We start from the raw sequence: 25,065 nt of genomic DNA, 5'->3' as shown, positions 1-25,065 counted from the left end.
TTTGCAGAATAATGTGGGAATAAAGTCTCAGCAAAGATTGTGAGAGCAAATGAGTCACTGGGTTGCTCAGAGAAGTCTAGGGTGGGAGGGGTCTTTCGTGGAGGGTGACTGGGGAGGGGGTCTTTGCGGACGGGTGGGTGGGAGTGGGGTGCCTTTGTGGAGGGGTGGGGTTCAGTCCTCCCCAGCCCCGAGTGGCTCTCCATTGGAGCTTCATCAAATCTCTGACTTTTCGGGTGAAAGGCATCTCCAGCCCATCTCCCCGCAAGTCCGAGGGGTCAAGTGCGTCCTACCTGGAAGGGCCTTTCTCTCTCTCCCGCTGGGAGGCCTCTGTGGCCCAGTGACACTGTGCGGGGGCTTGTCTGTGTGGTCTTCACTGCGGATGCCGGGTAAGGAGCTGCCGGCCCCCCCGCCCGACGGTAGGTGGCATTCCTTTTGCTTTGGTTATTTGCAACCCAAGGTTCCCATCTTGCCAGGCCATCACCAGGTCTGTCCTCATCCTCCTGGTTTTTCAGCAGCTCTGGAGGCGGTGATTGCTCCCCTTCCTGAAGCGCTTTCCTCCTTGGTTTCTGCTGACCTCCTGGTTTTCCCTCTCGTCCCTCTCCAGGCCCCACCCACCCCAGCAGGCACCACCCACTCCTCGGCCCCGTCCTCACCAACCCGAGCACCACTTATCAATCCCTTGGCTTTAAACACCGTGTGTGCACGAGTGTGCATGCGTGTACACATAATTTCTCTGGCTCTGCAGATGCAGAAGCAAGGCCCAGAAGCACTATGATTTTTCCAAGGCCCCATCACAGGACAGTGAGAGGCTGGCCCGGAACCCAGGCCCCCTGACCCCTGCCTCAGCCTCTGTCCCCCCATCACGAGCTTCTCAGATGGGACTTGAATTGGGGGCGGGGGCGGGAGAGGACAGACAGGGGGCCAACGCACCTGGCACTCGGGGCCTGCCCACCTGGGGCCTGGTCCTCATGGTCTCCTAGGGGGGACAAGGGTGCGTGTCGTCCCGGAGACCTTGGCCCCGGGGACCTGCCTTACCAGCCTCAGGGTCGGTTTGGCGAGTCAGGGGTGGGAGCTCAGGGCCAGTTCTGTGGGCTCCTGGGCCTCTATCAGCGCCCGCGGGAACGGGATGGGCTGCACCGCCGCCTGGTTTAACCTCCGCGGCCCCGGACTTCGATGTTTCCTTGTGCAAGGACGCTGCTGCTTCTGCTGGCCACCCTGCTGGGCTGGGCTTCGGTGGAGGGGCAGCTCTGAAGGCCTCTGCCTGCCCCTTCCGTCTCGAGCTGGAGGACAGGGTGCTGTGACCTCGCTCCTCTTTCTCTGGGTTCCATGTTCCCTGACTTGCGTTATGTGGCGTCCGGGGTTGTTTGCACCATTTGCTGTGACTGTGGGGCATCTTTCGCAGGGATCTGCCTTTCCCGTTGTCTCTGGTGAATTCAGCGTGTGCTCGGAACGGACCAGCATCCTGGACGTTATCCACACAGCCCCACGACGTGGATACTGTGAGATCTCAGCTCGGCCTCGGTGGAAGTCTCCGTGCTGACTTCCCTCACCGTCCTCTGCATCTCCTAAGATAAAATCTTGTCTGAAGAGTACTTCTCTGTGTCTTCACCGTCAGTGGTCCCAGCCTCTAAGTTTACAGATAATAGATCAACATGACCTCACAGTCTGCTTAATTGATAAGAAATAACATTAGAGAATCAAATGGAAATGATTATTGCTTAGATACGTGATGCTGACAGAGAGAAGCACAGGACATTTTAAAAAGGACCCTCATGGGTCCTTCTTGGTCGTGGTGAAAACGCATTTGGCTCCAGAAGAAGACGTGTCTGCTGGGGGTTGTGAAGGAGGGGGACGGAGCTGCTCTGGGCAGGAGGAAACCTATGGGGAAAGACTTGGGTCCAAGGGACTCCTCTCTGGGAGCAGGATGGGCGTTTACAGAGAGAAATAAGAAGATGTGTTCCTGATGTGAAACAGGCAAGTGAACGGAGTGCATTTTAAATAAAGACAATCAGAACCAGAATACAGAGAAACTTTCTGCTGACCTCCAATTAGCTCTGGCACTGTTATATTTTTTGGAAACTTTCCTCATAAGACAAGTGGGAAAATAAATTGCATAGGCACCATTTTAAATTGCCACAAAATTTCCCCAGGACGTGGATGGGAGGCAGAGGTTACTTTTGTCCTGTGTAGGGAGGGCTAAGGCTGAGATAGGTGCCCCTGGGCCACCGCCAGTCACTCTGTTTGATTTTAAAAACGGGGAGCCCCGTGGAGTCAGGAGACAGCCTCACCTCTAGAGGTCTTGTGGGTTCAGGGCGCTCCGTCCCCACGGTATGTACGGCCTGGTGGGCTCCGAGGACTGGCTCCTGAGGCGGCCCTGAGAGGAGGCCCGAGGACGTGGCCATAGATGCCTAAAGGCAGCAGTGCCACCACCTGGCCCCAGGAGGACCCGGCACTCGTGCCCCCTTGGGAAGGGAAGCCCATTCTCCAACCACTGACCACTGTTGTTCAGACCAGTCCTGCGGGCGTCAGGTGACCGGGGACCAGTCCCACTCCCGGGGAGGGTGGCACGCGTGAGGACTGTGCCAGACGGCGGCAGTGGGCAGGCTCTTGGGCAGGGGAGCCCGCGGCTGTCTGCCAGGGTCACTGAGGGAGGGGGAGGCCCACCCTGGGCACAGTGGGTACAGGTGTCCTGGCGATGCCCTTCAGAAAGTCTAACGGGCTCAGGGCACATGATGTGCTGTCCACAGGCCAACCTCCAGCCTGGGGGAGCTGGAGAAGCCAGGCCAACGGACCCACGGGGACAGAGTGACCTCCCCGTGACGTCCAGAGGAGCCCGCCAGGCCCCGTGCTGGCAACGCCGGGCGCTGCCCCCTGACCGGAGCCTCTTTCCTCCACACGCTGAGAGGTCAGGCTTCAGAACTTGCCGTTTATGCGCGATGAGTACAGCGTGGCCCTCGCTCCCTGCTCTCTCAGTGGCCGAGCAGATCAGCGGGGACGGCTTTGGTACCGTTTCTGCAGAGCCGGGCGGTGCTCTCGGCCCGCGTGGCACAAGGACACGCTTGCTCTGAGACTGAGGAGCAGCGAGCGGCCGAGCCTCTCCGTTCAGCCTGCGGTCCAGCCTCCCTTAGGTGACGTGTGACGCCGCGAGTCCCTTCCCTGGGGTGCGTCTGCCCGGCCCTGGCCTAGATGGAAACGCTCTGGCTGTGGCGCTGGTCCCCTGGGGCCAGGCCGCGTCCCCATAAAGGCACCTCGCTTTTCCTACCTGCTGGTTGTCTGCTTCCCGCGATGCTGGGAGCATGTTTCTCCCTGAGCAGAGTGGGGTCCTGGGTGTGCCCGGGGCGTGTGGCGGGTGCCCTTTGCCCTCCCGAGGCCACACCTTCGTGCAGGTTGCCTGGCCCCTTCCCTCTTCTCTTGCTTCCTCCTGCTTTCTCTCCCCCAGCTGCCATCCTCTGCAAAGGAAGCTGGCATTTCCCACACAGTCAGCCACTCAGAAAGGCCAGCTCTATGAATATAAGCTGTGGGTGAGCAGGGTGTCCCGCGTACACCGGCCATTCGAACCTCGATCTCGCAGCAGCAGAAGGAAACCAGGGGAAACGCCGCGGCTCTCCATCTGTCACCAGGGGGCTGGTGCTGTCATCACGAAGCACAGATCAAGCGCTGGTGCAGAAATTAACTAGATGCCAGTCAGGGTTAACGGTCGCCGTAAGAGGCCGGAGTCCGCAGCTGCGTGGCCAGGCCGGGGCCTCGGAAGCTGGGCACCACGTGCAGAGCACAGACCCCGCTCTTACTGACGGAACGGCTCTGAGTTGGGCAGAGTCCTCTGTCTCCTGGTATCTCCTCTTCTACCCGTGAAGCCCTTTTTCCTACCAGATAAGCAACTTTGCAAAACAGCTTTACTGGGGTTAACTGACATTAATCAACTACACATATTTAAAATGTACAACTGAGTCAGTTTGATCTAATCATGTCTGTGAAGCCATCACCACAGTGAAGACAGGGAAGGTGTTCATTCATCTCAGAGTTTCCTTGTGTCTCTTTGCCATCCCTTTCCCCCAAACCTCCCCGCGCTCCCAACTCCTGTCCCCAGGCAGCTGCTAATCTAGTTTTAATTTCCTTGAATTTTCTGTCAATGGAATCAGAAAGCATGCACTTTTCATTTTTGGCCTGGATCCCTTTATTTGGCAGAGTTGTTTAGGTTGGTCGTGCTGTAACCTGCACCCAGACTTATGCCTTTCATTGGGAGCGGCTTTCCACCGTACGGATGTGCCAGTTTGTTTATCTTTTCACCTTCTGATGGACTTGCTGGCTGTTACTGATAAAACTGAAAGGAACATTTGTGTACAAGTCTTCGTCTGTACATGCGTCCACTTCTCTTGGGTGAATACCTAGGGTGTAGAGGCTAGGGCACATGGTAGCTGCACCTTTAACTTTTGAAGACACTGCCAAGCTCTTTTCCAAACAAGTTGTACTCTTTGATGTTCCCATCAGCAATGACTGAAAGTTCCTTTTTCTCCCTGACCTCAGCAATGGGGTCTTTTAATTTGAACCTTTCTGGGGTGTGTCATTGTGACCCATTGTGGTGTCAGTTTGCATGTATTTCCCTGATATCCAGCCATGTCGAGCACTTGCTGTCTGTGCATCACCTCTAGTGACGTGTCTGTGGAATATTTTCCCCACTTGAAAAACTGGGTTGCTTCTTTTCTTCATATTGATTTGAGAGTTTATTTATTCTGGATACGAGTCCTGTATCAGATATAATATATAATTTGCAAATATTCTCTCCCAGTTTTTATAGAGACTAGAAAGTCGTAGCTCTTAGTTTTATATCTTTGTTAATATGTTGCAAAGGATGAAATATGCACCTCACAGCGTCCAGTGTGCAGGGAGCAGGGTCCAGAGCGAGCAGTGCATTGTCCGGCCGGGAAGGTGGGTGGGTCTTATGCGCAGACTTCTGGCAATGGTGTTAATGGGGGTGGAGCCTCCAAAGTGTCTTCCTCTGAAGAACGGGGATTAGAAGGAGAAGCCCACACGATGATTTTGGTGGAGACTTTTGAAGTAGCAGATTTCATGAGCCTCCTCCACGGCCTCCCTCAAATGCCACCTTCCCTGCTTGCCCACTTTGCCTGGGACTGGGGCTCCCGGGATGCTGGACTTCCAGTGCCCAAGTTGGGAAATTTCTGGGGAAAGTGGGGCAAGGTGGTCACCCTCTAAAATTTCAAACCACCTTCATCCCAACCCTGACACTCATATTCCCCTTTCCTGCCTTGACATCATCTAACAAATGACAGACTTATTCACTGTGTGTGTGTATCTCCCACCACCAGCTCCCAGCACATGGGCTCCGTCAGGACAGGGACGTTTCTGTCCTGCTCAGGTCTGTGTCCGTGTCCCCGAGGAGCTCAGTGGACATGTATGGGATGAGTGACAGCTGGCATTATGAGCTCTGCTCCCCAGGTGCATGTGGACCACCAGAACTCGGGCACGACTGCTCAGAGAACTGGTCGCCCTCCAGCACCGATGACACTGCGGGTCCCGGGATTTCTTCAGTCTGGGCATCTCGGGAGAACAGCGGCTCGGTTCACCTGGGAGCCCCGCGGACTGCAACAGGCTCCGTGCACACCTGGCGGGCTGTGCGTCTCCGGGTCTGAGATGCTTCCAGAGCCTCACGGTGGAGATTGCAAGGAGTGCCTTCAAGAAGAGACCCATTTTTAGCAGACGCAGCTAAGACGACGTGCTATGTCATTATCCCCGGATGAATTATGAATTAGAATTTGAGAACTTCTCTCTATAGAAGTACATCTCTGACTCCATAGGTATTTTATTCACTGTTGGCTGGTTGTTCAGAGCAAGCTGGCGTGTGAAAAAGCCACGTAAAGTAACAAAAACCAGCCGCACTCTGGAAGGTGGCATCAGGCGGATTCCAACCGGGCTGCCTTCAACTGACCGAAGAGGAATGTCTGGCCCCAGGGCTCTCTGCTGTGCGTCCGCTGTCGGGGTGTGTCCACCCCCAGGGCAGCCGCGAGCTCCCACTTCAGCCAACGCACAAGCACACAGCCACACATCCCATCGTCCCACGGCCTCGTCTGCAAAGACGTGTGCATTTTGAAGGGTAAGCGGGAAGATGGGGTGTCCCAGGTCCCCGTTACCTATAGGAACGTGATTAACACTGAAGAGGAGGCACAACCTCAAACCCCCCCTAATTTATGAAAAAGAGGCACGGGTCAGGTTGAGAAAGGGGAGGAAGATGAGATCCCGGAGTGTTTACACCAGCAGGAGCCCAGAATCCTTCCTTCCTCCTTTCCCCTGGGGTGCTGACCACAGGGGCCGTGCCCACCTGCAGTAAGGGTGTCCCTGCCGATCTTCCTCGTGGGCCCAGGCCCAGGAGTGGGTGGAGCTGCACCGCTGCAGTGTTTATCCAGAGACAACGGGCAGCCACTGCTGGACGAGAGGAGCCTGGTTAGCCCGGGAGGACAGCTAGCCTCCTCCTCCCCACCGTGGCCACGTCACTTGGTCCAGCGGAGGATGTCCCTCTTCCCTGGGGCCAGCAAACAGCTCTGGAGGTGCGGGCTTCACGGGACACCAACAGAACACCGAGACTCCAAGAGTTCAGGAAAAGGACCACAACTCGTCTTAAAAGCCCCAGTGGGACAGTCTCACTCACGCTTCAGCAGCGAACGCCAGGCGCTTGTGGGTCCTCCGAGAACCGGGGACCAAGCAACGGCCGTAAAAGTGCCTTCCTGCCCATTGTTGCAGTTACAAAAGGAAGTACAGGAGAGTGCTGGCTGTGACACCCAGTGGTCACCATACAAATAAAGAAACGGGAGTTCCAAACGACAACCCACTTACGACTTTCACGAGCAATGCCACGCAGAGGGGGTGCAGCGCTAAATTCCCATGCCATGGGCTTCTTGGAAAGAGTAACAACAAGGCCTCGTCCATGTATATTTTCCTTTAAATACGAGCCAGCAGAGATGGGTCAAGACCGTGTTCTCAAGCCCCACGCGTGGCGCCAATGGACGGTACGTGCAAACCCAGGATGCAGGCCTTTGGAAATGAGAAAACAACGGCGTCATCAGACAGGCCTGTAATAGTTCTGTTTTCAAGGCTCACAAGGTCATTTTCCAGAAATGTTTATGAAGGAAACTTCTGTTCCTAATAACTGCCGTAGGTCTGTGGCATGCATTTTGGAATCTGCTGTTGAGCGTATCCCCGCGGATTTCAGGTATATTTACACACACAAAAGCGCAGGGCGATACGATGCTCTGTATCCAGTGGTGAGACAGCCACCCTTAGAAAGCTGGTCCCTCCCGCTCTGTGTGTGTGCGGCGGGGCTGAGGCAGTGTGGACCTGTTGGAGCGCTGAGCACACGCTCGGAAGTTGGGCAGAGCTCGGGTTTGAGTCTCTGATTCTAGTGACCTGAGTGACCTTGGGCGGATGCGTAACTCTCCAGTCTTCACTCTTCTCATCTTAGATGGGACACCGCTCACCTCTGAGGGTTGTTACGAAAATTACAGTAGATACTGGCTTACAGCTATTGTAGAACCGCCCACAGAATAAAGCACTTAATCCGTATCAGCCCGTATCATTCTTTTATTGATATGAACCACCATTCTCATTCTACGATGATGAGCTACAATGATTTCCAGTGAGATACAATGCACAAAAATCAGAAAGCTGGGCTGGATGGGGGTGTTAGGGAGGGACCCCTAGGTCTGGGTGGCCCACCCTCCAGGCCCGGCTTCCTCGGCCCCTGGGCGTGGGCTCCAGGCCCTGTGGCTCCACATGGGCTGTCTCCCGAGGGGCTCCAAGGACGTCACTGCTTCGGCAAAGGTGTGCGACACCCACTGTGTGCCCCTCCAGCCACGGTGAGGCGTGCGAGCAGCTGCTGGGGTGTCAGAGAAGAGACCTCACAGAGAGAACACATGAATAACAAACAGCAGAGCACCAGAGGAGCAGAATTTATGCTCGGAAACGCCCGTGTGGGTGTGCACATACGCACACATGTCCCCTGGCCAGTGGTAGCACTCCCCACTGGATGGACACCAAGCCCTGGAGGGTCTCCCTACACCTAGCGCTGAGGGCCCCAGTCCAGGGTGGCCTTGATTCAGCACAGACATTGGATGAAATCGGCTGGTTTCCCCGTATCAAGGGAGGAGCAGGAAGCCCATCTTCCCTCCACCTCTCTGCCATTCTCTGGCTGTCCTCTCTTTAAACGTCGGATAGATGTACAGTGGAAACGAATCCTTACGCCTCTGTGGTCACCCACTGCCTCTTTCTAGATGCTTCTCTGAGCCCTTTTCAGTGGACTGAGACAGATTCTTTTGTGCAGACTGTGATTTTCTGGAAGAAACGCGTGCAAATTTCCCACATTTTGCTTTTTACCACTCAGTGCACACCTTCTGCAATTTCAGGCCAAACCTCAGGAGTAAACAAAAGAAACAAAAGCCAGTAACTGGGGCAGAGGCATCACTGCTGAAGATGGAGAAGAGTCTCAGGTGCCTCTGTCTCACATAAAGTCTACTAAGGAATCTGTTTTGATACACCTGATGCACAAATTAAACCTAAGAGGACAGCCTCTTACAATGTGGCTTTAATCTATTAGGTGGAACTTCTGGAAGAGTCCTCATTGCCCAGGTGACACAGGACAGGTGTGAAATGTGTCTCTTACCTGCTGTCCATGAATAAATGTGGTCACAAGAAAACAAATGCTTGGGGGGCACCTGAGACATCCCTGCTGATTCCAGGACTTCAGTCCCCACCCCAAGGTCTCTCTTCCAGTCACTACTGAGGCTTCCAAGGGACGTCTCCACACTTGTGGTCCCCATGGCTGTGGTCCTCAGGACTATGGTCCTCAGGGGCTGTGGTCTCCAGGGCTGTGTTCTCCAGGGCTGTGTTCTCCAGGGCTGTGTTCTCCATGGCTGTGGTCTCCAGGGCTGTGGTCTCCAGGACTGTGGTCTCCATGGCTGTGGTCCTCAGGAAGCCACATTCTCCTCCTCCTTCTTCTTCGTGTAGACATATTTCTGTCCACTGTTGACCTCGCCCCCGCCAGGAGTACTGTTGGCCAGTAACTCCCCAGCCACCAATCTGTAGGGAGCTAATGGGGTGGTGGCTGAGCCCCTAAGTAGAGAAGGCTCCTTCCTTAACAGTGTACCTCACACTATCACGGGGCCCCCAACAGCACAATAAATATACACCCAACCTTGGATCAGACGACTGAAGATCCATGTGCCTTAGACTCGACTTAGGTGTCTACGTGGTGACTAAGGACTCCTGATTTGAAGTTGAACAGCCAGGACTGAACTCTTGGCTCCGCTGACACACGTGTCTGGCTTTGGCAAGTTAGCCGACCCCCTTCCTCAAATGTTTCTTATCTCTGATGGGGTTAAAGAGAGAAACAAGCTCTGGGGTGTCGTGAGATGATGTCAGTTGCTCAGCACCGTTGGCATAGAAATGTTCCACGTGCCGGGGCTCTGAGCCTTTCCAGAGTGACAGCTTCTGGACTCCAGCTCTTCTGCCTCCACCTGGGGACCCCAACCTGGTTCAGGCTGTCCAGGAGGAAGCATAGTGCTGGGCGGCCGGTGTTGAATTCTCTGCTCTTTTATTTCAGCATTCTTGAAACAAACAATCAAGCAAATAAAAAGTGTCCGTCCCCAATAAAAAAAATTAAAATAAGAAAGCAATCTGTCCTGCGCATCTGCTCCTCCAGATGATGCCGGGAAGTTCTCGGGGTGGTGAGCCGGTCTCTTCAGTCCCCCTTGTTCTGGGGGGAGCCCGGGGGATCCCGGGATGAGTCAGGGTCAAGGCCACACCAGAGAGTCTGCCAAGGTGATGGAGGATGACAGAGCAGCCTGAGCTGCCGCCCGTGCAGGGAGGGATGGGGACCCTTGCTAACCCATATATAAAACTTAGAACGACAGAGGTGGTCCCCGCAACTGGGGTCCGTGACCTGGGTTCCAGCCTGTTGAGCCTCCAGGTGTCGGGGTGGTTGATTAGAACAACATGTCAAACGGAAAGGAGCCTGAGGCTTTGCGGGGATGGGAACCACCGGCTTCCAGCCATGTTTTGGGTGCAGGACGCTCAGTAGCTACTGAAACTGGTTAATACTTGTAACGTTCCTTATCTTCTTAACTGGATCTTCTCAGTGTTTTAAACTCTCGAGCCGTTTGGGAGGAGAAAGTGCTGGGCAGAAAAAACATGGCAAAAATTAATGAGCTAAGTCATTCTCTTCAGCAAATTCAAATCTGTGACTCAAAATATATTTCAGCAAAGATGTTTAGGGTCACCCTTCAAAATTGCCTTGCCTTACAAAATGCTGCAAGGTCACATTTTATTGGGTAACTTCCATTGCTGGCTATTGGTCCAAAACTCATGATATAGAAGACTATTACCTGTGCAGTAACGTCATTCCTCAAAATAAAAGAAGCTAATTATCTTAACTTGGATATGGATTTAAATTCATTCATCCAGAATGTCCCTAAATGTCGGATTGTTGATTTGAAAAATCATCTACGCTCTTACGTAACCCAGATTATATCGTATGTAAAGTCTATTGATTAGAGTTGAAAATATGATATTCCAGACCCCACGTAGCGTATTATTATCATGTATAGACTCCAGGTGCTCAAGGGAGGGGTGCAAATCTACACGATTCGCTTTAATGAAAAAGTGTACGTTCATTTTTTAAATCAACTGACAGATGTGAAAAAACCACGTAGCCAGACAACTGCCCGATGACTCCGCAGCTGCGGGTGCTGAAATGAGTTATTTCCACTGAGGTTGACGTTGACCTCCGCTTACAGTAGTTCCTTCTGGACTGAGTTTTTCCTGGGTTATGTAACATACAGCTTTCAAAAGAACATTCCTATTTATGATCAAAGTTTCAATTTGCATGTGGGGAAAGACGGCACATAGATCGAGGAATTCAGCTTTCTCAGTGGAGGTTCAGGAAGCGGGGCTGAGCGTTGGGGCTTCAGGAGGGAGCAGGAGGGGAGAACTCGTGCCCTTGGACCGACCTCAGGAGGGGCCAGAGTGGCAGCAGGGGCTGGAGGGGCACTCAGCATCCCCAGGGCCTCCGGGCACTGGGATTTGGCTCTGTTTGAGGAAAGACAACCTGACTCTGCCTGGACCCACCCAGACCCACGACCATTCTGGGAATCCTTATTTTCAAACCAGAGTGTGGGTCTCTAGATTGGACCAGAAAGTGTTTTGTGTTTATATGATTTCACATCTAGTTGGCGAGTTGTTATGGGAAAAACTCTCCTTGTTTTTCTGATGCTGCGCATGGAGACAAGTCAGGAAAGAGGGCAGCTTTCAAGGAAGATATAAAGTGTTTGAAGCCAGGCATATTTCCAGCTCCTGTACAGACTCTGGAGTTGGACTTCCCCCGTATCTTTGCTTCTTCTCCCAGATCCCCAGCCTGCGTGACTGCGGCCAAAGTCTACTAAGACTCAATGCTTATTTTAGCCCGAATCCCCTGTCCAGCAGGCTTCGTGCCTAGCCTGCGAGGTCTGGGTCAGGGTGCCGATGCACCCGGCTCCGGATGCCCGTGTCCTGTCCTCTGGACTCCGCCCCTGGGTGCCTGCATGGGCAGCGCCTGTCTCTCTCCATTCGGTGTTCCATCATCCCTTCGACAGGTACAGACGGGGGCCCACAGGGCTGCAGCCACCTCCATGGCATCGTGTGTGACACAGGTGATGATGATGTGGAGGACAGCCGCTGGCTGTGGACGGCCCTGTCCCAGGGGCTCCCACCTGGTCCCCAGGGTAACACGTGCACTGCAGCCGGTCCTGATAGAGGCGATCTGACCTCAGGGGCTCAGCACGGGCACACGAGCATCTTCCTGTGTCGTCTTCAGCCTTTCCTCGACAGCCCAGCGTCCTGGTCCCCAGACACGGCGAACCTGGATTTCCCTTAAGGAGACCACCGCCTGGAAGGTGCTCCAGTGAGCGCATAATTAAGCCCCTGGCGCTGCTCTGGCTAGAGCCCTCCCAGGGCCCGCCGCTCCTCGGCTGATGCGTCTCCGCCGCCCACCTCGCCTTAATCGTCAGCCGTGGCTCTGCCGCCACTTCCCAGCATCTGTCCCATCCGAGATGGGACATCACGTGTCCTGGCACCTGCCCCTGGATCTTCCTTGCCTGCCCTGCTTTGAGGAACAATGAATTCTTACACTTGAAGCTTGAATCAGGACACAAAAGGTGATACTATTTTTCATTTTGTGAGATTCATGCGGAACTATGCGTCTCATTCATTCGCACTTATTGGATGAAGATAATAGAAATTTAGAAACAGAGATACTATTGATTCTCTGCAAGACATATTACCCGAGAATTTTGGAAATAGATGATTCTGACATGACAGGATGGCTAAGGTGATTGCCTGTAAAATATAACCTATATTCGGGATTAATGACACAATATGTAATTTGGAGCAAGTAGTTAATTTGATAGAATCATTTTGTCAGAATTTCTAGGAAAATAATGCTTGAAGTCTTCTTAAACGATCAAAACACTGTAAAATATTTGAGAAGGGGGTTTGCTTTCCTCCATTTCTTTCGTGTGTATACACACGCCGTCGAGTTCGCACTAACCTTGTGAGCGCTATTAAAAACTTAAGTGGAAAGTGAATTATGTAATAGCTATTACTGTCAAACATCACACTTGCTTTGTCAGCCCTAAAAGGTCAAATATGCTTTTTTACCGTCGTTATCATCCCTGCTTTCCGACAAGTAGAAAACTAGAAACTCACTAATGGAATGTCTACTTTCTCTTATTCTAACTTCCCTGGTTTTTCTAAATTCCATTAGAACACCCAGTAGGATCTCTGCCAGCTCATACACCTCTGAAAGGTAGCTTTCCTTTTAACCAGTGATTTATGAAATTGGTTATCTTGTCATTTAATGGAAGGAAGGTGTCAAGTGCGGTGGGAGCTGGATTCTTGATACAGGAAGTGCACCTGTTGCTTCCTTCCGAGGTGACCAGTGGATGCAGAGGTTGCTGTGTGGTAGCCTGGTGGTCACCCCATGTCCATAACCTGCATTTCTTCACGTGGGAAGACCGGCTCCTCAAAGGCAGCCCCTCCAGGGGGCTTCCTTGCTCAGCTGATTGTGATGCTACTTTGTTTATACCAGCATCACATTTCAGCGGTGAGTCTGTTGGGCTAAGCTTCAGATTAAGAACAGACAGAGTACCTGTTTCTGCAAAGGGCAGGAAAGCTGAGCATTTAGATCAGCGCTGTTTTCCCTTTCAACTTTTAAGTGGCTCCTAAGATCATAAACCGCCTTTGAAACCTTTGCGATTGGTTAATGAATGCTGTGTGGTCAACAGAAAACTTTGTTAATGTCTCACTCATAATTTATAAACAAATTCAGCTACGAGACATATTTTGTTTAACACATGGATGCCAGAGATTCGAAGGGTTCTTAGGGATTCTGAACTGGGAACACTTGCTGTGGTTGACGTGAATGTCAGATCTGTGTGACAATTAGGGTCGGTCCAAACTCTAAAAGTAGGTTTGGCAAGTCCCCGTGAGTCTCTGCCAGATGGATTTTTCATGGATGGCAGAAAATTACTCTTCTGTTCTAGCATTCATCTTCCTCAACTAGTCACCCTGTTATAATCCAGCCCCTCCACATCTGTACCATCTTCCTGATGGAAATGGACACATCTACAGATAGACTAACTGATGTTTAAGCTTGTCTGGTGCTTGTTAATCACAATAGAAAGAAAAAACGAAACTCTATTTGTGGTCAAAATTCTCGGACAGAGAGTGGTAATTTGAGAAACGATATAGTTCCTCAAATTCCAGTGATACCCGCTTTGTCCACACTTCTGCCAGTCGCCCTGCCTCAGGTCACATCTGGGTGTCTGGCTAAATCAGGGTATAGCATTTTGGGGCAAGGTTGTCCCTTTGGAGGCTAGAACAACATACAGAAGACAAAGGTGGCACCTGCACGCCATGGTTCGACAAGGCCTAATCACTTACAGACCCAAAACTCTCTCATTAGCTGCCAAGTTATCAAATTTCACTGCTGTAGGTAAAGCCATTACTCCTGAAGACCCTATTTAAAAACATAACTACTAATTAGTAGAAGTGATAAATTAATCCGCTGGTATCCATTATTACATTAGCATGAAATAGCCCCGAGATAATGAGATTTTGCAGCTTTGGTTTTGCTACAGCTTTATGATGATTATGACAGAATATAAAAGTTTATATCCATTGCTTTCTTGAGATTAAAAAATACAGTGTGTCATTTAGAAATTGTGTTTGGCTATAGCAGAGCAGTAGAGACCCTAAATAACCATGGCTTAGAGAAATTAGGGGTTTGTTTTTCTGGGGATAAGCAGCTTGAGGCTGCGTGGTAGGTCCATGACATCCCATGCTCCACTTATCTTTCCCTTCTGCTGTTCTTAACACACGCGTGCCTCCATTCTCAAAGTCCCCTCATGCTCACAAGACGGCTGCTGATTTCTAGGCATTATTTTTATATCCTAGCTCAGAAGAAGAACGATGTATAGAAAACCAATAGAGGCATGAGTAATTTCCTTTTCTGGAAATTCTACCCAATGACCACAAATTACGTACTGAAAATTCCTACCTGGGTGCAAGAGAGGCTGGAAATAAAATATTAGCCTGGGCATATTGCCACTCCAAATGAAATCTGGCAAGAAAGAGGAGATGAATATTGGGGAGCATTTTCTGCCAGGACAGACACATCACCCAAATGGATTTGCAAATGCTTGTAACGATTGGGGGAGGCATCCTATGCAGAGCAGAAGCTGGTGTGGTTCTGCAAAGTGAGTTTATTGAGACCATCACAAAGGACCCTGTGAAAGGAGGCCCTCACGTCTCCTGGAAGATCAGAGGGCTTCCTCTCCTCCGAAGACCAGGAGAGGTGTGCCTAATTCAGCATAACTCACTTCCACTGAAAACGACATGGGAACATCATGAACATCAGCTTGTTGCAGGCCTTGAGGAGTTCGGAATTGACCCGCATCCTCCCTGTGACCTAGGAGCTCTGCCGTTACAATGTGTGCGTGGTTCATCCTATCATTTTGCTTCTGAATCCTTAGCATTTTGGAATTCTCTCTTTTGTGACTGTCACCGTAGCTTATAAATTCACTGGGAAAACATCCCCGTGACAAAGAGCAGAGAAGAAAAGTCCTCTTAGGCTGAGTTGCTGTGGACCCGGCCCTGCCTTCCTCTCACATGCCAACCTCACCCCAGATTTGATGCGCAGGGGGACCCACAATTACACGACCCAGAAGCTTGGATCGCTCATGACTAGTGGAAACGATCAATTTTTACCCATGAACGCTGTGAGACTACTGCATTTGTTCATTTTAAAATAAAAATGCTTAAGTGAGATTTGGCCTTTTAAATAGAGTCTGAATGTTCTCAACTGTCTACACTACACATCTTGCCTTATTACCCATGCCAACTCTCTACACTGCAGAGCTCACCCTATTACCCTTGTCAACTGTCTACACTGCAGAGCTCACCCTATTACCCTTGTCAACTGTCTACACTGCAGAGCTCACCCTATTACCCTTGTCAACTGTCTACACTGCAGAGCTCACCCTATTACCCTTGTCAACTGTCTACACTGCAGAGCTCACCCTATTACCCTTGTCAGCTGTCTACACTGCAGAGCTCACCCTATTACCCTTGTCAACTGTCTACACTGCAGAGCTCACCCTATTACCCTTGTCAACTGTCTACACTGCAGAGCTCACCCTATTACCCTTGTCAACTGTCTACACTGCAGGGCTCACCCTATTACCCTTGTCAACTGTCTACACTGCAGGGCTCACCCTATTACCCTTGTCAACTGTCTACACTGCAGGGCTCACCCTATTACCCTTGTCAGCTGTCTACACTGCAGGGCTCACCCTATTACCCTTGTCAACTGTCTACACTGCAGGGCTCACCCTATTACCCTTGTCAACTGTCTACACTGCAGGGCTCACCCTATTACCCTTGTCAACTGTCTACACTGCAGGGCTCACCCTATTACCCTTGTCAACTGTCTACACTGCAGAGCTCACCCTATTACCCTTGTCAACTGTCTACACTGCAGGGCTCACCCTATTACCCTTGTCAGCTGTCTACACTGCAGGGCTCACCCTATTACCCTTGTCAGCTGTCTACACTGCAGGGCTCACCCTATTACCCTTGTCAGCTGTCTACACCGCAGGGCTCACCCTATTACCCTTGTCAGCTGTCTACACCGCAGAGCTCACCCTATTACCCTTGTCAACTGTCTACACCGCAGGGCTCACCCTATTACCCTTGTCAGCTGTCTACACCGCAGAGCTCACCCTATTACCCTTGTCAGCTGTCTACACTGCAGGGCTCACCCTATTACCCTTGTCAGCTGTCTACACTGCAGAGCTCACCCTATTACCCTTGTCAGCTGTCTACACTGCAGGGCTCACCCTATTACCCTTGTCAGCTGTCTACACTGCAGAGCTCACCCTATTACCCTTGTCAGCTGTCTACACTGCAGAGCTCACCCTATTACCCTTGTCAGCTGTCTACACTGCAGGGCTCACCCTATTACCCTTGTCAACTGTCTACACCGCAGGGCTCACCCTATTACCCTTGTCAGCTGTCTACACCGCAGGGCTCACCCTATTACCCTTGTCAGCTGTCTACACCGCAGGGCTCACCCTATTACCCTTGTCAGCTGTCTACACCGCAGAGCTCACCCTATTACCCTTGTCAACTGTCTACACCGCAGAGCTCACCCTATTACCCTTGTCAGCTGTCTACACCGCAGAGCTCACCCTATTACCCTTGTCAGCTGTCTACACTGCAGGGCTCACCCTATTACCCTTGTCAGCTGTCTACACTGCAGGGCTCACCCTATTACCCTTGTCAGCTGTCTACACTGCAGGGCTCACCCTATTACCCTTGTCAGCTGTCTACACTGCAGGGCTCACCCTATTACCCTTGTCAGCTGTCTACACTGCAGAGCTCACCCTATTACCCTTGTCAGCTGTCTACACTGCAGAGCTCACCCTATTACCCTTGTCAGCTGTCTACACTGCAGGGCTCACCCTATTACCCTTGTCAGCTGTCTACACTGCAGGGCTCACCCTATTACCCTTGTCAGCTGTCTACACTGCAGAGCTCACCCTATTACCCTTGTCAGCTGTCTACACTGCAGAGCTCACCCTATTACCCTTGTCAGCTGTCTACACTGCAGGGCTCACCCTATTACCCTTGTCAGCTGTCTACACTGCAGAGCTCACCCTATTACCCTTGTCAGCTGTCTACACTGCAGAGCTCACCCTATTACCCTTGTCAGCTGTCTACACTGCAGGGCTCACCCTATTACCCTTGTCAGCTGTCTACACCGCAGGGCTTGCCTTGCTACCCAGCAGCCGTGCACCCCGACGCGCAGGTGAGGTGGTACCTAGGACAACGGCAGGGATGTTGCTGTAAACTGGCTCCCAGGTGGGGTCGAACTCTCTGGAACCATGTAGGTAATCCCTCCCATTTTCCTCCGGACACAGCAAAGTGGTGACTGAAACAGGGAGTGTGGGCTGCGACAATGTAGGGGCGTCTGCATAACAAACCTGGGAAGCCTGCCGGAAGTGGGGGAGGGAGGAGGGGGTGCCTGGTGGGAATGAGGGCGGAGAGAACGCAGGGGTCAGGGAAAGCATTCCTGGCGGCTTGCGGGGGCTGCTGCTTGGACCCGTGTGTCCTGGAAAGTGGCCTGTGTCCCTGGCTAGGAGCTTGTCCACGAGTCCAAGACTTAAACCAGAGGAGAAGCGGCTCATTGGTCAAGACCAGCCCAGTGACTGGACGGAGGGCCCTCCAGCTCAGGGCCAGGGTCGTGGCCCTCTTGCCCTTCAGAACACGTCTGCTCCCCCTCCCAGAGCCAAACCACCTTTGGTCCCCCTCCTCTTTGTCAATATCTCATGCCTTACAGCACGTCACATGATTAAAAAGAGAGGAGGAACGTGCAGTGCAAGAGCCCTCTGTGTGGTCTCATAAAATATTAATGGATTCAGAAAGGAAATGCGAAATCAAAATACCCTTGCAAGCTCGGGCCTGGCTGGGCCGGTGTTTGCTGTGAGATCCGCTTTCAGACTTCAGTGTGGGCTGGCCACGTGTGCTCGGGGGCGGAGGGCCCAGAGCTGGGCTGTTACTCAGCTGGGGGCCCCGCCCCGCAGAGGATGCAGCTGGGCGTCATCTCAGATTCAGAAATTGCTCCTTCTCAGTCAGCCCTTCACTATCCTGATGGAGACACAGACACCGGGAGTCTCCATCCCCCCGCAGGACGAAGTGGGCGTGTGTCTGGGGACGCCGAGATCTCGCGTCTCACACTTGGAAGGGATTCCCAGAGGCCTTACTGTAGCCCCCGCGCGGTTGAGGGACCCCCACGAGCACCTCGGGGTCCAGCCTCCTCCAGAGCAGATGAGTTTGGTCACTGTCGCTCTGTTCTTTCAGCAGCTATTTGTCTGGTGCCCACGTGGTGTTGGGACAGGGGGAATCACAGGTGAACAGGAATGTTCCTTTCATCTTGACCCCAGATCTCTCTCACTTCAGGTTCCCTCTTGGCTGTTGTCTGTGAGGCCACACGCGGGGAACACGCCGCCTCTTCCTTGGCAAGTAGCGTGTTCCCGATTCCGGGGCCCTGACCGTGCTCTCTCTAACTGTCCTCCTAAGGTGATGTTTTAACAGACAGCGCATTTCTGACACTCGGTAGACACTTAAAACACATTTAAAAGAACCCCAATGGGACTTTTCTTAAAGCTCTTTAAGTACCAGTTCCTATTTGAGGGCAGTTAGGAAAAACCAACTGAACCTAAAGGAAAAGGTAACCTTCCCCCAGTGAAGACGTGTAGGTTTAGCTCTGGCCCACAGTCGGGGAGAAGCGCACCGACACTTGAAGTGGAACATTTGCGAGCAAAGCGGCCGTCCGGAGTGATTACTGAACACCTTACAGGAGGGCAAATTGTGGACTCGAGGTCTCTCTTTATGTTTTGGAGCCAAGCCAGTTTCTGTTGATATGGCGGCCGTGTCAGGCCCTCTGTGGGCGTTTGTAGCAAGGCGGTGATGTGAGATGGACGACCAAACACTTCATCAATCACTGCCGCGGCCAATGCGCTGCCTGGTGATTGGTGGGAAATTCAGGTCATCCATCTTACCCCATCACCTGCTCTCTGCACTGTCCAAGTAGATCCAATGTTCCCTCTCACTTGTTCAGTTTGCCCATCCAGGCAGTAGAGCAGCTGGCCGGCGAGAGGGCCCGGCAGGGACCCCCTGGCCCCTGGTGCTCCTGGGCCGGCCCTTGCAGGACGAGCTCCCTGCCAGGAGCCGGAGTTTCAGCACCACCAGAAATGGAGGAAAGCGCCAGGCAAGGTGGGGCGTGAGCTGTCGCCCCAAGCGGAATCTTTAACCATCAGAAGGAGATTTGCTTACCCAGCAGTAGAAGTCGTTGTTTTGAAGGAAATCATAAATTCCACAATTGAAACCGGGCTCTGCAAGGGGGAGGGAAACTGTGTTGCTTCAGAGATTAAGGAGAAACAAAAGCCACACAAGCCTTTATTGTCAGCTTTGGGACCAAGGAACTGTACCATAACCTGGAAGACAGTGATGTAATTATAACCTTGACTTTCTAGGCTTCCTCCTGCCTCACACAAAAATCTGCAGCGTCCATGTCCCTTCAGGCTAACCTCTGACGCCACAAGGTCAGAGGGCAGAGTCGTTACGCTGGGAGATGTGAGTTTCGGGCTTCGCTGATGTGACGCCGAGCTGGGGTAACCTGTGCTCCAGAGGGGCTGGTCCAAGGGCAGGTGTGCAGGTGCTGAGCCCGTGGGGCTGCTCCTTAGTGAGGGTCTCCTGGAGGCCACGCGCTCAGCCTCCAGTCCGTTCAGCACGGCCCAGCGGGCTCTTTCCTATGGGGCCTCAAGTAGAGATGTCTGAGCTGTGAAAGGGAGGAAACCCTGAATGCAGAGGAAAAAGCCAGGGATGCATCATGATGTCAAGAAGTAAGCTATGACCTCAAAAAATCTTTATTCTTTTATAGACAGCTTTTCCTTAAAATGCTGCAAGTACTTAACCCTAAGCTGGGTCTCCCTTAGGTGTCAAAGCCCTGCCAGCTCTGTGGTTTCCAGTGAGCGTGGCCAGTCCACCCCGTGCCGAGGCCCCGACTGTCGGTGCCGCAGGATTCCCGTAGGATTTAGTGCTTCTCTGGCACCAGGGACCAGAGGGCCTGGGGGTGGTTGGCGCGTCTTTCTGCCGCCACTTGGCCTCTGCTGGGTTGGATGGGGCGGAGCGGGGAGGGCAGAGCCGCCCCTCCCGTCTCCCCCACCGCCGGGGGTGTTGCCTCCGTCACTGGGAAGGACAGGCTGCCACCTGGCGGGAAGCCCTCACCGTCCCCGGACGTCGATAAACCGCCGGGAGGGACAGAGTCGTCACTTCTGGTTCGGGAGAAAGATGAGGTTTGTAAGAAGTCATTGAACTGCGTTCCTTCCTTTATGGGTGTCCGGGGACCCCGTGGGTACGGGCGGATGTGGCCTCCACAGGGCGCTGGGGTCCACGCAGGCGCCGCTGCAGTGGGTCAGCTCCGGGCCCGAGGGAGGCAGACGTGGGCGCGGTCCACCCCGGACAGGGCACCGAGAGCCCTACTCCCTGTGGACAAAGCAGCTTCTTGTTTCAAATCAAGGGCCACTTCAGGACCCTGCGACATGAAATAAGTCCTAGGATTTAATCAGTAACGGTGTGGAAGGCACACGTGGTCGGCTTGGTCAGACAGGGGTGTCGACTTTATCAAAGCCCCACGCCAGCCCCGTCCACTGGGTTTGGGACGGTGAGTCGCGGCAGCCCTGGGCCCTGCGGTTTGGGTCATAGCTGCGCGTGGAGGAGTCCTTCAGCAGCTGTGACGTTTCTGCTTCACTCAGCAAACCTTGCCCTCTGTTCCTGGGGCACCAGAGCCAGAGCTGCAGACAGAGACCCCGGGTTCGGGGCTGCCTGGACCGCTGTGTGGTTTGTCGGCAGGTTTTCGAGGCTCTGGGAAGTGTGCGGACCCCCGTCTGTAAGTGCTGTGTGTTGACTGCACGCTCCAGGGTTGGTTTGCATCTCGGGTTCCCGGTGAGCCGCCCGTGTCCCTGTCAGTTGCCGTGGGCACCTTTGCAGAGAGGGACGCACGTTCCCGGCCAGCTCTCTGATGTGCAGGCCGTGCCCACAAAGGTTCCCTGTGAGCCGCCCGTGTCCCTGTCAGTTGCCGTGGGCACCTTTGCAGAGAGGGACGCACGTTCCCGGCCAGCTCTCTGATGTGCAGGCCGTGCCCACAAAGGTTCCCTGACTGGGCATTTGAAGGGATGACGGAGCCTGAATCACAGAATATGATGATGCAGAAACATGAAGGAAAATACTTTTTATTTTACCAACATTTATTTACAAGCATTCCCGTCAGCCTTTTATGAAAGGGCTAATGCTCCTTTTTATATAACAGTAAAATGTACAAAAGGTTCATCTGCTGTCTTACAATCTGATAAGGCCAGTGTCTCGCCCTTCAGGGGCGGGGAAGGAACACGACAAACATCCTGGGACGTGGCCTGAACTTGTGAGGGCAAGAAACTGAACTGTGGAAATTTCCTCCCTAACCTGATCAGAGAATAAAACAGTGCTTCCGAGGTTCCAGGGTTTACTTAAGGATGCACTCATTTAATTAGGGCATTTTAATAATGACATTTATGTTCTTATTGGCATTTTAAGTCGATTTTGGGGAGAGAGTTAAGAAGGGTGGGATGAGAGGGCAGCTCTTCCAGCCCCTGGAGAAACATACATATACAGACTTTCCCCGGAAGAGGGGTTCTAGACCCCCTACGCCTCACCTGATGTCCTGGGTGGGCACCTACTTCTCCCACTTCACTGCCCTGTCCCTGGGATGAGGAGGGGCCAGGGCTCGCATAATTGACCACTAAAAAGGTAAGTCTGTTTGATCATGGTTGGAAATATCAAATTTGAGCTGCTGGAAACTCTGTCACATCAACAGAGAAATTACACGTTTTGGTCAATAAATTTGAATAAAATAATGGGATGATTTATGAAAAATCTGTTAGGCTGTGTGGACCTCAGTTGCCTGAAGTATAGAAAGAAGGAGTTGGATACTACATCAACGTCTAAGTTCCTTTAAACTAAAAAATTCTATTCTATTCTGTTCTATTCTATTCTATTCATGGCCCAGTGCTAAAACCAGAAATACTTTCATTACATGCAGGTCTGACTTACTGGCATTTCCACAGCACATAAAACAGCATATTTAATGCTTTAGCATTATAGCAAAAATAATCGAAAACATTCACAGGGAACTGATTCAATTTCCATCAATCTTATTAGAAAGAATCTCCAAGCTGTGGCCACATGTTTACTACTTAATAATTGGTTAGTAATTACTCATTGGGTTCAAAATGGTCAGCTCACTTGTGCATGTATACGTAGCCATATTGATATTTAGGGAAGAATTAGGACAAATGACGTTTCCAGGGAGGGTCATTTTTCCTGCATTGATTTTGGTCCAACATATGCGATAGCTTCCTATATGATGATGATTAATAACACACATTTGTTTAAAGTGCTGCCCGGCTTTAATATTCATTGTCAGGTTAGACCCTCACAATCCATGGGGGTGGGGACCTGGATCTCCATCGCACGGGCGCCCCCATGGCCCGCAGACCCAGGAAGCACAGACTTGGACCAGGCCTCCAGGCCTCCTGCTGCTTTTTTTTTTTTAGTTTTTATTTATTTATTTATGGCTGTGTTGGGTCTTCGTTTCTGTGCGAGGGCTTTCTCTAGTTGCGGCAAGTGGGGGCCACTCTTCATAGCGGTGCGCGGGCCTCTCATTATCGCAGCCTTTCCCATTGCGGAGCACAGGCTCCAGACGCGCAGGCTCAGTAGTTGTGGCTCACGGGCCCAGTTGCTACGCGGCATGTGGGATCTTCCCAGACCAGGGCTCGAACCCGTGTCCCCTGCATTAGCAGGCAGACTCTCAACCACTGCGCCACCAGGGAAGCCCCCAGGCCTCCTGCTTCTTAATCTGATGGGCTCCCAATTAAACCGGCAAATACCTGTACTTCTCAGCATTTCTGTTTTACTGGAAGGTGCAGAATTTAGGTGTCCCGTGTGTTTTGTGATGACCGCAGTGCTGGCGGCTGTGAGCTGGGGGTCAGTGCTGTGAACTGGCTTAGGTTCCTCCAGATGCCTGTGGCCTTCGCGAAGCCTCCTGGCCTTTCCGAGCCCAGCTTCTTCATTTTCCTTTTAGTTACTATGGAAATGGATGTGCTGTGATTACGAATAAATAGCCAAAACGCCCTTCGCCAGACTCCTTGGTACAAACTTTTGGATATGCGGGGAAAAATACACATGAAAATGCTGTAAGGTCTTTGACAGCAAAGAGGTATATATGATGCAAGGTGGTGGCATCATTATTACCAGAAAGATGTGATTTTTCAAGCTCCTATTAGACCAGTGTTGACTCCTGCTCAGAGGCAGGCCCTGTGGCCGAGCCCCCGGGGACGATGGGCTGTCGTAAGAGGCTGTCCTGTGACAGGTGGCAGCCAGGAACAGCTCCTAATGTTAAAGCAGACGTGACGCATCCCGAGCCTCATCGGACGTCTAATGGGCGTGAGCAGTCCTGCAGCTGCAGACGTGGCATCCGCATTAGTATCTCAGTGTCCATCAGTGTCTTCCTCCGCCAGGGAGGCAGGATTTCAATTTTTATTTATTGTTTCAGGAAACCCCAGGATCAGTCCGAGAGCCTGTTTTTTTTTAACACTATAGACAACTATACGGACTGCGCCCCGCTCCCCAGGATCCCAGGGGCGTGGGTGGGAACCCGGGCAGGGCCCTCCACGGGGCAGCCTGGCCCCCGGGCCGCCTCCGTTTCATGGCACAGCTTCACCTCTGTCCCCTGCTTTGTCTCCTGCCCACTCTCGCCTGAGCCCCGACCTCCGGCACTGCCCACCCGCATTACTGAGAGTTTGGACAGCCGGTCTCCTTGCCTTCAGGCTGCCTGCTCTGCCTGCCTTGGCCACGGCGTGCCCCTGATGTCTGTCCCCAAGCTCCTGGAGGCTCTTCATGTCTGGCACTGGTCCCCTGCACCCCTCCCACTGGGCATCTTCTCACGAGGTGCTCCAGCCCCCTGAGGGACCACGGTCCTTGATGGAAGGATCCTTTCACACCCTGTTGACCTCGAGCGGCCTCTCACTGCTTCCTTGTTAAGAGTGTCTGGTGTCTCCAGAAAGCCTCCTGGGCTGCCCTTGGACTCATCCCTCCCCAGCTTCCCACTGACAGCTCTGGCTCTTGTTCCCGTCCGAGAGCTTCAATCAACAAACCAGAAGCTCTGTGCCAGCTCGGGTCCACGACCGCGTTAAAATCCAGCCTCACCGCTGCCTTGTCGATTCCAAACCGTCCAGCGCGGGCGTCTTCCTCTTACCTTCAGGACACCGCCCTGGTCCCCATCACCCCTCGTCTAGGCGTCTCCAAGGCTCAGTTTCTTTCCATCTGCTTGTTTTCTACTCGACCGTACACTGTGGTCACGGCTTCCCTGAAACACCCTTGAATTGTGTCAGACTCCAGCTCAAGAACCTTCCGTGGCTCCCTATTGCTACAACAAAGTGGGCCTGGGGTCTGAGGACGTCCACAGCCGGCCTCAGTGCTCACCAGCACGCATCTCCCATTACTCTCCAATTAAAACAGTTTGTGTAATGGGGCCGGCCTTACTGTTCCCCAAGCTCCCGGACAGTTTCATCGAGCCCGGCTCGGAAGGAGGCGTGAGAACAGACAGTTGAAGTCTATAGCAGAAGGGCTAACAGTGGGACACACGCCAGGGCGCACATCCCCATGTGAGAGTGTGAGGTGGGGGCTTCCAGAGGACGTGGTGTCCATGGCGACGGCCTCACGTGATCCTCGGATGAGGGCAGGTCTAGGTGAGCAAGCAGGGGCTCCTGGGCTCCCGGGTGGAGAGGACCCACGCTGGCAGCCGGCCTGGGATGTGCCAACTGCTGGCAGCTGCAGCACGAAGGACGCAGAGTTTCTTGATGGCCGTCG

At 52.6% G+C, this 25,065-nt stretch overlaps 1 long non-coding RNA gene across 1 annotated transcript in view; it reads left to right on the top strand.

Moving 5' to 3' along the window:
* The window catches only part of LOC132348242 (uncharacterized), a 185,117-nt gene extending 161,289 nt beyond the window's left edge, over positions 1-23,828 (top strand). Inside the window, exon 3 of the long non-coding RNA XR_009497393.1 lies at positions 23,750-23,828. This is a non-coding gene — a long non-coding RNA (uncharacterized LOC132348242). The remainder of the gene's footprint in view (positions 1-23,749) is intronic.
* Positions 23,829-25,065: the final 1,237 nt, after the last annotated feature.

This window comes from Balaenoptera ricei, chromosome 14 (genome assembly GCF_028023285.1).
Source record: "Balaenoptera ricei isolate mBalRic1 chromosome 14, mBalRic1.hap2, whole genome shotgun sequence".
NCBI classification, from domain to species: domain Eukaryota; kingdom Metazoa; phylum Chordata; class Mammalia; order Artiodactyla; family Balaenopteridae; genus Balaenoptera; species Balaenoptera ricei.
This window is presented reverse-complemented; position numbering and strand designations above follow the sequence as displayed.